This window comes from Oncorhynchus nerka, linkage group LG15, assembly GCF_034236695.1.
Source record: "Oncorhynchus nerka isolate Pitt River linkage group LG15, Oner_Uvic_2.0, whole genome shotgun sequence".
NCBI lineage: Eukaryota > Metazoa > Chordata > Actinopteri > Salmoniformes > Salmonidae > Oncorhynchus > Oncorhynchus nerka.
Window position 1 is genome coordinate 65,202,390 of NC_088410.1, and position 15,132 is coordinate 65,217,521.

At 40.3% G+C, this 15,132-nt stretch overlaps 2 long non-coding RNA genes across 5 annotated transcripts in view; both read right to left on the reverse strand.

The window, feature by feature from the left end:
* Positions 1 to 2,463: 2,463 nt before the first annotated feature.
* Positions 2,464 to 4,653, reverse strand: LOC115116678 (uncharacterized). Of its 3 annotated transcripts, none has more exons than XR_010458608.1 (4): positions 4,503 to 4,653; positions 4,199 to 4,301; positions 3,401 to 4,041; positions 2,464 to 3,216 (listed from the first exon to the last, which is right to left on the reverse strand). It is a non-coding gene; the product is annotated as an uncharacterized LOC115116678 (long non-coding RNA). The 3 variants fall into 3 exon arrangements; XR_010458609.1 differs by having other exon boundaries at positions 2,464 to 3,586; positions 3,678 to 4,041; positions 4,503 to 4,650; XR_003861576.2 differs by having other exon boundaries at positions 2,464 to 4,041; positions 4,503 to 4,624.
* A 2,451-nt stretch (positions 4,654 to 7,104) lies between these two features.
* Positions 7,105 to 15,132, reverse strand: part of LOC135560234 (uncharacterized) — a 48,493-nt gene continuing 40,465 nt past the window's right edge. The window contains exons 1-6 of one of the 2 annotated variants that reach the window (XR_010458817.1): positions 9,453 to 9,474; positions 9,127 to 9,237; positions 8,781 to 8,953; positions 8,460 to 8,572; positions 8,258 to 8,348; positions 7,105 to 7,681 (exon numbers count right to left, since the gene is read on the reverse strand). This is a non-coding gene — a long non-coding RNA (uncharacterized LOC135560234). Of the gene's footprint in view, positions 7,682 to 8,257; positions 8,349 to 8,459; positions 8,573 to 8,780; positions 8,954 to 9,126; positions 9,238 to 9,452; positions 9,475 to 15,132 lie in introns of those variants that run through there. The other variant, XR_010458818.1, reaches the window with a different exon arrangement.

Below are 15,132 nucleotides of genomic sequence, written 5' to 3' on the forward strand. Positions count from 1 at the left end.
AGCTCCTGCCGCCACAGTGCCGCAAACAGCGGACAATCTCGTCCCACGAGGAGAGCATCTCAGGTACGGCACCCACCACCATCTGACAGCTTTCTTGTGGGGTCACGATGACGAGCAGGTCTACTCGTACAAGCGCGACTGCTCTTACAAGTGCGCCTGCTGGCCCATCTGACCTCACCACGGTCGGTCGGATGGGCCAGCAGGCGGTCTTGTACGAGCATTAATACACTCCCAGAATCCAACAGAGCGGGGTGTCGTGACCGTCGATCCCGGGTGCCACACTCAAAACACCTCCTGTGGTCTCCATCAACCTGGGGTCGTCAGCAGCAGGTCGACTCTCCCCGGCTGCAGTCCTTTAGCCCAGGTGACTGTCAGATAGGGGAGCATGGTGGTGGGGTTTTCATTCCATCCCCTCCCACGGCTCTCAGACATGGCATGCGTCTCCGTGAACAGTAGTATTCTGGTCCATCTCCACGGCTCCCATGAGGTCCTCCAAGGTCTACCTCCAACCCTCCTGTGTGCTGCCCGCTGGCTGGTGAGCAATCAGCCCCTTGATTACTCACCAACCTCAATTAGCCCCAATTAGGAGGACCCGTCGAGACCTGGCACATCCAGCAGAGGTAGCCATCACCGTGTGATGTAGATTCTGTCTGTCACCAGGCCTTCACGAGTTTCTCCCAGGTGGCTTGTGCGCCACAATATAAAAATATATCTCAACAGTTAAAGTCGGAAGTTTACATACACCTTAACCAAAGACGTTTACATTCACTCAATTAGTATTAGGTAGCATTGCCTTTAAATTGTTTAACTTGGGTCAAACGTTTCGGGTAGCCTTCCACAAGCTTCCAACAATCAGTTGGGTGAATTTTGGCCCATTCCTCCTGACAGAGCTGGTGTAAATGAGTTTTGGTAGGAGGTTTGTAGGCCTCCTTGCTTGCACACACTTTTTCAGTTCTGCCCACAAATGTTCTATATTCTCTAGGATTGAGGTCAGGGTTTTGTGATGGCCACTCCAATACCTTGACTTTGTTGTTCTTAAACCACTTTACCACAACTTTGGAAGTATGCTTGGAGTCATTGTCCATTTTGAAGACCCATTTGCGACCAAGCTTTAACTTCCTGAATGATGTCTTTAGATGTTGCTTCAATATATCCACATCATTTTCATCCCTCATGAGGCCATCTATTTTGTGAAGTGCACCAGTCCCTCCTGTAGCAAAGCAGGCCCACAACATGATGCTGTTCTTCGGCTTTACAAGCGTCCCCCTTTTTCCTCCAAACATAACGATGGTCATTATTGCCGAACAGTTCTATTTTTGTTTCATCAGACCAGAGGACATTTATTCCAAAAGTATGATTTTTGTCCCCATGGCAGTTTTGGAGCAGTGGCTTCTTCCTTGCTGGTCGGCCTTTCAGGTTATGTCGATATAGGACTCTTTTTTACTGTGGATATAGTTACTTTTGTACCGGTTTCCTCCAGCTTCTTCACAAGGTCCTTTGCTGTTGTTCTGGGATTGATTTGCACTTTTCGCACCACAGTACGTAAATCTCTAGGAGACAGAACGTGTCTCCTTCCTGAGCGGTATGACGTCTGCGTGGTCCCATAGTGTTTATACTTGCGTACTATTGTTTGTACAGATGAACATGGTACCTTCAGGTGTTTGGAAATTGCTCCTATGGATGAACCAGACTTGAGGAGGTCTACAATTGTTTTCTAAGGTCTTGGCTGATTTCTTTTGATCTTCCCGTCAAGCAAAGACGGAGTTTGAAGGTAGGCCTTGAACACCTCCAATCGACTCAAATGATGTCAATTAGCCTATCAGCAGCTTCTAAAGCCATGACATAATTTTCTGGAATTTTCCAAGCTGTTTAAAGGCACAGTCAACTTAGTGTATGTAAACCTTTGACCCACTGGAAGTGTGATGCAGTGAATTATAAGTGAAATAATCCGTCTGTAAACAATTGTTGGAAAAATGACTTGTGTCATGCACAAAGTAGATGTCCAAATCGACTAGCCAAAACCATAGTTTGTTAAACAAGAAATTTGTGGAGGGGTTGAAAAACTAGTTTTAATGACTCCAACGTAAGTGTATGTAAACTTTCGACTTCAACTGTAAATGGTTGTTACTGAATCTTAACTTCCAGAATTCTGATGTAAGACCTTAATTTGAGCCAGTTTGTTACAGCAGGAAAATTATCCTGGAGCAACAGGAAATGTTAATTATTATGTGGATTATAATTTAATGGCCATTTTTTGTAGGGGTTGATACATATTTTTTTAGGGCTAATCAAGTCTGACATTTTAAAGTGGAACACAAGTTGCATTTCCTCAGCAAGAAAATAATGATCAAATTCAGATCCCACATCTGTACAATTCCATTGCAAAACCTGACAATCATTTTCAAAAAAAAAAAGACCACCCAAAATATAATTGAATCAAAGTATGATTATGTATTGAAAGGAATTACCTACATAAAGTATCTTAACAGGGCGTTGGACCACCACGAGCCACCATGAGCTTCAATGCACCTTGGCATAGATTCTACAAGTGTCTGTAACTCTATTGGAGGGATGCGACATCATTTTTTCACGAGAATTTACATCAGTTTGTGTTTTGTTGATGGTAGTGGAAAAAGCTGTCTCAGGCACCGCTCCCAAATCTCCAATAAGTGTTCAGTTGCGTTGAGATCTGTTGACTGAGACGGCCATGACATATGGTTTATATCGTTTTCATGTTCATCAAACCATTCAGTGACCATTCGTGCCCTGTGGATTCTATGGGGGCATAACCATGGTAGCCAAAATAATGGCCTGCCCAGCATTTTATACATGACCCTAACCATGATGGGATGTTAATTGCTTAATTAACTCAGGAACCACACCTGTGTGGAAGCACATGCTTTCAAATATTCGTTGTATCCCTTGTTTAATCAAGTATTTACTCTGCTTTCAAAAATACAATTGAATCAATGTATCATTATGTATGTATCTGTAGCCATTGCGTCACCTTTCATTATATGTACTCAACTTAAATCAAACTCAGAACAATTTTGTACAATACTAGAAAAAGAAAATCAGAGAGTATTGGCAAAATCCCTTTTGCACTCTCTGTTTGGACTCCTAGGAAAAGTCAGTCCATTGAAGTATGAATCTTGCAGAGAGTTTTGGCAGAGGTGACGATACTGGAACAGCTTATGTCATCAAAGCCTGCTTCACCTGTAGAGGAGAATGTCCTTGTGAGTTGAAGGGCAAGACAGAACAAAGGTACATCTGTTTACCCTTCACTGAAAGCGGCCAATGAAAATGACAGAATTATCTATTTCTGTATTTAACCAGAGCTCCTCCACATCTATAAACCCCACGATGGAGTGTATTAACATTCAATTGTACTCCTGCTCACCCAACATCTACAGACCACACAGATCCTGATACTTGGGGTTCCAGAAAGGTTGTACAGTATATTTGTCCAGACGGTTGTGAGTTTGTGTTACTGACTATTGATTTTCAGCAGTGCCAATCAGTCCTCACTCTCTCCATTCATGTTACGCTGAGAACCTCTCATCCAGTTCTTCTGGGGAAATCCAGACTGTCAGGGAGAAAAGGGAAAAGTCAATGTCAGCATCTACTTGGTGGTCGCTAAATAGCGTTTCAATCGGTGACGTCACTTGCTCTGAGACCTTGAAGTAGTAGTTCCCCTTGCTCTGCAAGGGCCGCGGCTTTTGTGGAGCGATGGGTAACGATGCTTCGTAGGTGACTGTTGTTGATGTGTGCAGAGGGTCCCTGGTTCGCGCCCGGGTATGGGCGAGGGGACGGTCTAAAGTTATACTGTTACATAAGGTCCTTGACTAATAAAAATAAATATTAAATTAGAGTACTCCAGGAATAAGGAATAACTGTTGTCGAAAAGGTAGCAAGTTCACCAGTAACGGTTGGGTCGAGAAAACCCTGGAGGACATGGGTTCTGATTGGGCCATGGTGGGGGCCTTCTGGCAAATCTCTCCACTGGTGCAGCTAATCCCAGATACCCTGGTGGAGACCTCCCTGAGAAGAAGACAGATATTTCACATCCCTGCAAGCTGTATGTTGCATGAATAATTACCACAATAACAAATGAAATCAAACAACAAAATCTTGAGAGTAAATGCTCTATGTGTTTGGAAAGAAAATGTGATTGAGTTCAAGCATGGCTGTCACTCACCAGTCATCTCGGTCCCCAGGATGGTGAGGAGGACACAGAAAAGAACAGACACAGTCATGACTCCCATGATGACCTGGACAATGGTGGTGCTCTGGTGGTCTCACTGCAGTTATTTTCATGTACAGAGTTATACCAACAGTGTGTACTTAGAAACTAAATAACTATGTATAAATCAGTCCATACAAAAGATATGCATTATTATTTAACTTCTACATCATTTTAATGAGTGACAAGTACAAATCAAGTTTATCCTGCATTCATAGCTTTGTTATGAGTAAAACACCAAAATCATAAATATCCTTACCAAAGTCAGCAGAGAGAAGATGACCTCTGCCTTCCTCAAAAAGTATTCAGAAAGTTCAGGTGTCTTCTCAGTCCAAATGTAGGGCCTTATAAACAGAGATGTTGAGAAGTTCTGCTTGAGATATCATCTGCAAGTCATGTCAGGTCATGTTTGTGTTCATTTCCATCAGATTCTGCAACACTGATCAGTCATTGGGATCTGTAATGTCGTTGTGTACAATGTGACTTTAATGTTTAGAATGCAATGTGTTACTTGACTGAACAAAGCATGTTGTATCTATACTGCCTGCACAAATAATCTCTGCTTCTTATGAAAATGATTGTGTTTAATGGGTATTATATAGTGGGTATTAAGGCCCAAGATGTTTGACAATATAACATATTTTGTTCTTGTTCTCGTTGTGAAAACTGAGCCCATAAACTCAATGGAATCAATAATCATTCAATAATTAGCTAGGTTCACAGATTTCAAATAGTAAGCACCCATCAGTTTTCTGTTCTTACATTGTTCCTCCCATTGCTTCGCATGTTCACCTGCATTTGTACTGTAGCACCTTTCCAGACTTGCATGGATAGCTATGTAATATTACACAGAATGAACAGTAGCCTAAGAGACCAAATATGACCACTAGTGTCCCGAAAACTTCTTCAAAGTTAAAACCTTAGTTTTACCTGCCTTAATGAACAAATGTAGGATGATATATTGAATAATGTTCGAAAGATGATAATAAAATTATACAGATACTGTATAGTAATGCTGTTCGAAACACAAGCAACTAAAGTCGTAGCAACCAATGTCCTTAACTGACCTGTGATCAGGTGCAGATAAGGTTCTGAAGTTAAGCAACCCTGTCATGTTGACATGCACACTGTGACTATTGAAATGTACAGTAAAACCCCTGGCACAATTCTTACATTTTGTTGCCTTTTATGGAATTTAACCTTTTTCCACTGATCTACTACAAAACCTAGCCTCCACTGATCATACTTCGCAATTTCAAGGTGAAGAATATAATATGAATATGTAGAAATATATTTTTACTAACTAGTTAAAAATGACAAATGTAAAAGTATTTCATTGACTAGCTACCACGAGTAAGCAGATTTGACACTGAACAAAAATATAAACGCAAAGTGATATAAAAAATCCCAGAAATGTTTCATACACACAAAAAATGTATTTATCTCAAATTGTATGCACAAATGTGTTCATATCCCTGTTAGTGAGCATTTTTCCTAAACCAAGATAATCCATCCACCTGACAGGTGTGGCATATCAAGAAGCTGATTAAACAGCATGATCATTACACAGTTGCACCTTGTGCTGGGGACGAATAAAGGCCACTCTAAAATGTGCAGCTCTGTCACACAACACAATACCACAGATATCTCAAGTTTTAAGAGAGTGTGCAATTGCAATGCTGACTGCGGGAATGTCCATCAGAGCTGTTGACAGAGAACTGAATGTTAATTTCTCCACCAGAATCCGCCTCCAACGTCGTTTTAGAGAATTTGGCAGTACATCCAACAGGGACGCTCAAAAAGTATTATATGTTATGTTTGGTATGTATGTATTAATTTGTGGGTGTACATCATACATTTTGTATCATATGAGAATTACAATTTGTATGATCTGTTACGAATTACAATTCATGTTATATGTTACGAATTACAATTTGTACAATATGTAACAAATTTACAATACGTATGATATGTTACGAATTCCAATTTGTTGTGGCTAACTTTAGCTGGATGGCTAGGTGGCTAATGCTAACGTTAACTAGATGGCTGACATTAGCTGGGCTAGAGGTTAAGGTTAGGGTTTAGATTAAGGGTAGAGTTAGGAGTTAGGTTAAAGGGTTCAAGTTAAGGGGAGGGGAGGGTTAGCTAACTTTCTAAGCAGTTGAAAAGTAGTTAAAAAGTAGTAAGTAGTTGCAAAATTACTAATTCGCTAAAACGCTAAAGTTGTCCATGATGAGATTCAAACACGCAACAAATGAGTACCTAGGTGAATGCTATCATTAAAATGTAACTCTACAACATTACAACACATATATCATCAGAACCTACGTTGATGGCCTAATTTGACCCTAAAGCAGTGGTTTTAGGAAAGTCCTGGTTTACAGTCCACATCAGGCCTGCAAGTCACATTATACTGGCTTGCAAAGTGAAGTGTAATTCCTATTGGAATCCGGCCAAGGTTAGGACATCCAATAGTTTGAATTTTTATTCACCTGCAACCTGCATTTGAAATGACTGTCGGGGTTAGGAAAGTTGATAAGGAGACTACCTAAACCATTTAAACTGGAACAACCATTTCAGTAACAGGTGCAATAAATCAAACTAACTGATTGGATTTGTTTAGAAAAATGTATGCTATTTATCTGTGTGTAGCATAAGATTAATCAATCAATCAATGTACACGCAAGAACACAGATATTAAAAACAATCATAACACTTTATAATAATGTTAACAAATATGATCAATAAAATATGACTAGATAGTGCACATACTATTTATGTAAGTGCTGCTGGTTGAGATGACCCTACTGATTGATGTTGTTTATTTCACAGTGATATAAGTTGATCATGCTGAGACAGGGTGATGCTGAATGTTTTTATTCAAAAAGATATGCAAGGAAGCAAGGAGGGATGTACATGGCACAACAAGTTCACAAATTCAATAGATGTTCCAGAAATAATGGATATAGACTATTTCCACCGTTAGAGTAAGTATTGAGAATAACTGTATGTTTTCATAATTATATAATTCATCTTGAAATGGGATTGTAAGGGAATCAAACCTTTTTGTATGTACCCACATGTTTGGTACAGTATCTTCAAGATAGCTTCCAGAATACTACAGTGACAATTCCATTGCAAAACCAGTATTAATTTCAGTAGAAAAAAGGCCACGTGAAATACAATTGAATCAATGTGTCATTATGTATGAATCTGTAGCCATTACATCACTTTTCATGATATTGTCTCTGAGTATTAGACTTAAAGTCAATTCAGAACAATTTGGAGCGATAGTTGAAAAATAAAACAGAGAGTATTGGCAAAATCCACTCTCTGTTTGGCCTTCTTACACGAAGAATTAAGACGCTTCTATCTCGCAGAGAGAGGACGCGGTGTTGACCAATCCGGAACAGCTGATATCATCAAAACCTGTTTTTTCTGTAAAGGAGAATGTCCTTGTGAGTTTCAGGGCAAGGCAGAACAGAAGAACAATGACCATGGACAACAGGTACGTACGGCTGTTGACCCTTCACTGAATGGGACTGACGAAAATGACAGAACTTTCTCATTCTGTATTTAACCAGAGGAGCTCCTCTACCACTATAAAAACCCACTATGGAGTGAATCGACATTGTACTCCTGCTCAACGTATCGTGGAAGTATTGTGGAACGTATCGCAGAACATCCGAGTTAAAATGTAAAGGTAATTTCTGATTGAGATGACATATGCAGCATTTACCATGAATGCATTCTCTGCGAACAAGGGAACATTGAGTTTAAATTTAAATGGAGTTTTAACGCAGATGTTCCTCTGCACGTTTGCAATACGGATTGAATCCAGCCCGTAGATCATTCTACTTGGGGTTCCACGAAGTGGGGTTCCAGAGCACATTTGTCTAGACAGTTGTGGCACAACTATATGAACACAGTTAATCTGTGGTCCCTATAAAAGTAATTTTACCAGACCCCTATTGTTTACTGTTACCAAAACAAGAATAAGTTTGCGATACTGACCACCAAATTTCACCAATGCCAAGCAGCCCTCATGCTTTCCATTCTGGTCACGCACAGAGCCTTTCAACCAGTTCTTCTGGGGAAATCCAGACTGCCAGGGAGAAAAGGGAAAAGTTAACATCAGTATTTAATTGGTAGTCAGTATTAACCAAAATAAATATTAAATTAGAGTGCTTTGGGGACTAGGAATAGGGTATTTTACCTCATGGCTCCCCTCAACCCAGATATATCCATCGTCTACCAGGAAAGAGCATACTCGTACACCTTACTGTTAGTGATAGAAGCAAGGGATCCACCTCTTTGACGGCATGCATTCTGTACGAGGAAGCAAGAGCACGACATTGACTTCTCATATTCATTCATTGTCTTTATTTGTATCATCCATAAAGCTGAATTGATATAGGCGTTCCATCTCATTCATATTCATATATTGAGGATGAACAATACAACAAACTATCTTCCACCTCACGTATCATCACTCTAAATGGGATGCATGTCAGTAAACATCAGTCATGAAACTTACATTTGCCTCCGACGTTGACTTCAAACTCCTGTCGAAACGGTAGCAAGTGCTCCAGAAATGGTTGGGTCGAGAAAACCCAGATGGACACTGGTACAGATCTGTAATTGGTTCAGATCTTCTTGCAAATCTCTCCACTGGTTTGGGTAAATTGGGATACCTTGGGGGAGACCTCCCTGAGAAGACAAATATTTCAGATCCCTGCAAGCTGTATGTTCCATGCAAAATTACCACAATAACAGATTGAACCAAACGAAAAAATCCTGAGAGGAAATTATGGAAAAACGTTTCTATGTACACTGTATCTGGAGTGGAGATGGGATTGAGCTCAAGCATGGCTGTCACTCACCAGTCACCTCGGTCCCCAGGAAGGTGAGGAGGACACAGAAAAGAACAGACACAGTCATGACTCCCATGATGACCTGGACAATGGTGGTGCTCTGGTAGTCTCACTGCAGTTCTTTTCATGTACAGAGTTATACCAACACAGTGTGTTACTCAGAATATACAGTATATCACAGATTTATGCACAATAAAATAAGTCCATTCAAAATATATGCATTATTATTTCACTTCTACAATGTTTTGAGAGCGACGGGTAGAAATCTATTTGATCTATTTGTGGCATGCATAGCTTTGTTATGAGTAAAACACCAAAATCATAAATATCCTTACCAAAGTCAGCAGAGAAGATGACCTCTGCCTTCCTCAAAAAGTATTCAGAAAGTTCAGGTGTCTTCTCAGTCAAAATGTAGGGCCTTATAAACAGAGATGTTGAGAAGTTCTGCTTGAGATATCATCTGCAAGTCATGTCAGGTCATGTTTGTGTTCATTTCCATCAGATTCTGCAACACTGATCAGTCATTGGGATCTGTAATGTCACTGTGTGCAATGTGAGATTACTGTTGAGAACGCAACATGTTACTTGAGTGAACCCAGCATTTTGTATCTATACTGTACTATAATCCTGCACAAATTATCTCTGCTTTCCTAGGACAATTATGGGTGTTAATGGGTGCATATGAAAGATGCTACAGTACAGTTAATGTCATTATATTATGTAAACTGAATGAAAATACAAACGCAACCTACAATAATGTCAAAGATTTGCATGGTTACAGTTCATATAAAGAAATCTGTCAATTGAAATAAATAAATTATGCCCTAATTATGCCCTAATCAGGGATCTGTTGGTCACAGATCTTTGAATAAAATTGATCAGAAAACCCGTTAGTATCAGCTGTAACCACCATTTGCCACATGCAGCATGACACATCTCCTTCGCATAGTGTTGATCAGGCTGTTGATTGTGGCCTGTGGATTGCAAAACGTGAAATATCTGTGGCATTGTGTTGTGTGACAAAACTGCACATGTCAGAGTGGCCTTTTATTGTCCCCAGCGTAAGGTGCACCTGTGTGATGATCATGCTGTTTAATCAGCTTGTTAATCGGCCACACCTGTCAGGTGGATGGATTATCTTGGCAAAGGAAAAATTATACCTAACAGGGATGTAATCAAATTTGTTCACAAAATGTCAGATAAATAAGCTTTTTGTGCATATGGAACATTTCTGGGATCTTTTATTTCAGCTCATGAAACATGGGACCATGAATTTACATGTTGCGTTTATATTTTTGTTTCGTGCATATTATATACAGTACCAGTCAAAGGTTTGGACACACCTACTCATTACAGGGTTTATTTGTAAAATGTTCTACATTGTAGAATAGTGGTGAAGACATCAAAACTATGAAATAACACATATGGAATCATGTAGTAAACAAATCAAAATATATTTCATATTTGAGATTCTTCAAAGTAGCCACCCTTTGCCTTGATGACAGCTTTGCACACGCTTGGCATTCTCTCAAACAGCTTCATGTGGTAGTCATCTGGAATGCATTTCAATTAACAGGTGTGCCTTGTTAAAAGTACATTTATGAAATCTTTCCTTCTTAATGCATTTGAGACAATCAGTTGTGTTGTGACAAGGTATGTGTGGTATACAGAAGATAGCCGTACTTGGTAAAAGGCCAAGTCCATATTATGTCAAGAACAGCTCAAATTAGCAAAGAGAAATGACAGTCTATCATTACTTTAAGACATGAAGGTCAGTCAATACGGAAAATGTCAATAACTTTGAAAGTTTCTTCAAGTGCAGTCGCAAAAACCATCAAGCGCTATGAGGAAACTGGCTCTCGTGAGGACCGTCACCGGAAAGGAAGACCCAGAGTTACCTCTGTTGCAGAGGATAAGTCAATTAGAGTCACCAGCCTCAGAAATTGCAGCCCAAATAAATGCTTCACAGAGTTCAAGTAACAGACACATCTCAACATCAACTGTTCAGGAGACTGCGTGAATCAGGCCTTCATGGTTGAATTGATGCAAAGAAACCACTACTAAAGGACAGCAATAATAAGAAGAGACTTGCTTGGGCCAAGAAACACGAGCAATGAACATTAGACCTGTGGAAATCTGTCCACATTTGAGATTTTTGGTTCCAACCGCCTTGTCTTTGTGAGACGCTGAGTAGGTGAACGGATGATCTCTGCATGTGTGGTTCCTACCTTGAAGCATGGAGGAGGAGGTGTGATGGTGTGGTGGTGCTTTGCTCGTGACACTGTTGGTGATTTATTTACAGTTCAAGGGACACTTAACCAGCATTGCTACCACAGCATTCTGCAGCGATTTGAGCTTAGTGGTACTATCACTATTACTATCACATATTTTCAACAGGACAATGACCCAACACGCCTCCAGGCGATGTAAGGGCTATTTGACCAAAAACGAGAGTGATGGAGTGCTGCATCAGATGACCTGGCCTCCACAATCACCTGACCTCAACCCAATTGAGATGGTTTGGGATGAGTTGGAATGAATGAATGAATGAGTGAGTGAATGAAAAGCATTCCAGGTGAAGCTGGTTGAGATAATGCCAAGAGTTTGCCAAGCTGTCATCAAGGCAAAGGGTGGCTACTTTGAAGAATATACAATCTAAAATATATTTTCATTTGTTTAGCGCTTTTTTGGTTACTACATGATTCTGTATGTGTGATTTCATAGTTTTGATGTCTTCACTATTATTATACAATAGAGCAAATAGTAAACATAAAGAAAAACCCTTGAATGAGAAGGTGTGTCCAGACTTTTCACTGGTGTGTATTATGGCCTCAAGATGTTTGACAATATGGCATATTTTGTTGTTGTTGTGAAAAGTGGGCCCATAAACTTAACCGGACCAAGAATTTTGATGATCAATCAATGATTGTCAATGGTTACAAAATCAAATAGTAACCAATTGGATGTTAATCTGATGTCTGCCCGATGAGGTGTTACAATAACTATGTGTTGACCCTTGTGTGGTGTTCGGGTCTGTGGGACCCATTTTCAATGTATATTAGAAGAAAATGATACAATTAATACTTCTTTCAACCTGAGACTCATTGGCCTTGGCTCATTTTCTGTGAAGAACATGTAAAATAACATATTTTCATTGAGTGCACAGTGTGCACCCCCCTACACATTTATATTACATAGGTGGTGTTCGAGTCCACTGAATCCGAGGGTAATAAAAAAAGTGTGTGTAGGTGTAAACAAGTTCAAATGTAACAAAAAGGTTTGCTGTATGCCTTCACTCTGTTCTTCCTCCTCCCTGGGCCTGCTGTTTCAACATAGCACCAAGAACCTGCCTGTCTCCCGCTTTTCTCACACTCTTTACCCTTTGTAGTGTGTGAAACTACGCAATGTCTTGCAGGAACCTGCACAATGTTATTACAATACATTATTTTGATACATTATTTCAATACATTTTTTTTAAATTCAGTATTCACCAGCCCAGCCAGGAACAAATTGAGGGAGGGACACAACCAATAAACAGCTTTGCATGTGTGGCTCCTTACCAAGAAATAAATTAGCATGGCAAAAAGAATCTCTGCTCAGAGAGCCTTAGAATTTTTTTTGCAGAGAGAGAAGCTAGTGTGGAAGGAATGTCTTCCACTTTGGAAAATGAAGAATTTTCCAAATATGAGGATCATGTCTGTCAATTCGGAGACTGACAGTGAGGTGGAAGAAGAGGATGAGATTGACCCTCAGCCAGCCCCAGGACCAGCCCATCAGCAACCAGCTAATCAGCAGCCTGCAGGAGAAATATGGATGTCGAAACATTGTGAAATGTAATGGTCTTCTTGCCCAAAGAATTAGCCACCCTGCATGGCTGCTAATATGATAAGGATGCAACCAGGGCCGAAGAGGATGGCTGTTACTCATGTTACTCATGTTACTCATGTGCAGGACATAAAGTCTTCTTTTATCCCAGACACCATCCAGAAAATCATTCTGGACTGCACTAATCTGGAGGGAAGGTGTGTTTTTGGAGAGAGATGGAAGGAGATGGACCAAACTAATTTACATGCATACTTTGGGGTCCTTATCCTTGATGGTGTTTTCAGATCCAAAGGGGAATCCACAGAATCCCTGTGGGATGCAGAAACTGGCAGATAACTTTTCCATGCAACAATGTCTCTGGAAAACTTCCACATTATTTCCAGGATTATCCGCTTCGCCTGTTTTACAACCCAGGGCCCAACATTACTGTTGATGAGCAGCTTGCCATTTAGGGCCGCTGCCCCTTCAGACAGTACATACCGTCTAAATCCACAAAATTTGGAATATAGATCTGGACTGCCTGTGATGCTGCTTCATCATATGCGTGGAACTTGCAAGTGTATATGGGGAAGCCAGATTGCAGAGTCCCTGACAAGAATCAAGGGACGCGGGTTGTCCTGAACATGACACAGGGACCCAGTGGCCACAACATCACATGCGCTAACTTTTTGACTTCGCACAAGCTGGGACAGGAGCTCCTCAAGAGGAAGCTGACGATGGTTGGAACAGTACAAAAAAACAAGCCAGAGCTCCAACCTCAGCTGTTGTCTTCTTGCTTTCTTCCTCCCATTGCTTCTCTTATTCACCTGCATTTGTACTGCAGCACTTTACCAGACTTACATGGATAGTTACGTAATATAATACAGAATGACCAGTAGGCTAAGAGACCAAATATGACAACTAGTGTCCCAGAAAACATGCTGGTTACTCTCCTCACTACAAATGTTTTGTATAGTCACTTCTTCAAAGTTAAAACCTCAGTTTTACCTGCCTTAATCAACAAATGTAGGAAGATACATTGAATAACTTTCAAAGATGATAAATAACAATAAAGATACAGTAATGTTGTTCGAAAAACAAGAAACTAATGTCATAGCAACCACCGTCCTTATCTGACCCGTGATAAGGTTCTGAAGTGAAACAACCCTGTGATGTTGACATGCACACTGTGACTATTGGAAATGTACAGTACAACCCCTGGCACAAGTCTCACATTTTGCTGCCTTATATGGAATTTAAATGCATGACTACGTTTTTTCTCACTGATCTACTATAAAACCTAGCCTACATCACAATTGTAACTATTTCCCAATTTCAAGGTGAAGAAAATAATATGTTCAAATAAATACAAATGTTTTGATTAACTAGTTCAAGATTACCATGAGTAAGCAGATTTGACCCCATAAAATTAACAATAAGCCTATTTATAAACTGGTTGGTTCAAGCCCTGAATGCTGATTGGCTGAAAGTATACCACCGGTATGACATTTACATTGGTAATCAGTTTATAATAGCAATAAGGTATCTCTGGGGTTTGTGGTATATGGACAATATACCACGGCTAAGAGCTGTATCCCTGCACTCCGCATTGCATTGTGCATAAGAACAGCCCTTAGCCATGGTTTATTGGCCGTATACCACACCCCCCCGGGCCTTATGACCCACAGTGGACCCCAAAAAATAGTGGTCACTCTCACATGCACATTATGCACATGCACATTATTTGAAATTATGACATCATTATACATTCCCCTATAAAAGTCAATACTCTCTCAAAATAAATGGATTATCTGATTTACTGTAGGATTCCTTGTTTCAGTTGTCCCAATCAGTCATTACATTCTATATTTGCTTGTTGCATAAACAAGACCATAGATACATTATGATGATATGGAAAATAGGGAGGAAGAGGAGGGGGAAAGAAGAGGAAGCTAAGCAAGTAACAGTAATAGCAGATTATCACTATTGTAAACCTGTTGCTATTTATCTACATCACAGACACTGTCCAGTAGTATGCAAAAAAGACTGCATGGATGAAGTGTGACTTTACAGCAGAGCAGTGGCTTGATAATGTTCCCTGCCCCATTTCCCTTTGGACAGAGAGACAGAGAGAGGGAGAAAGGGAGAGAAGGAGCGAGAGTGGTGGAATGGGATCAGAGTGCGTGTGAGCAGGAGCCAATCCAATTAGAG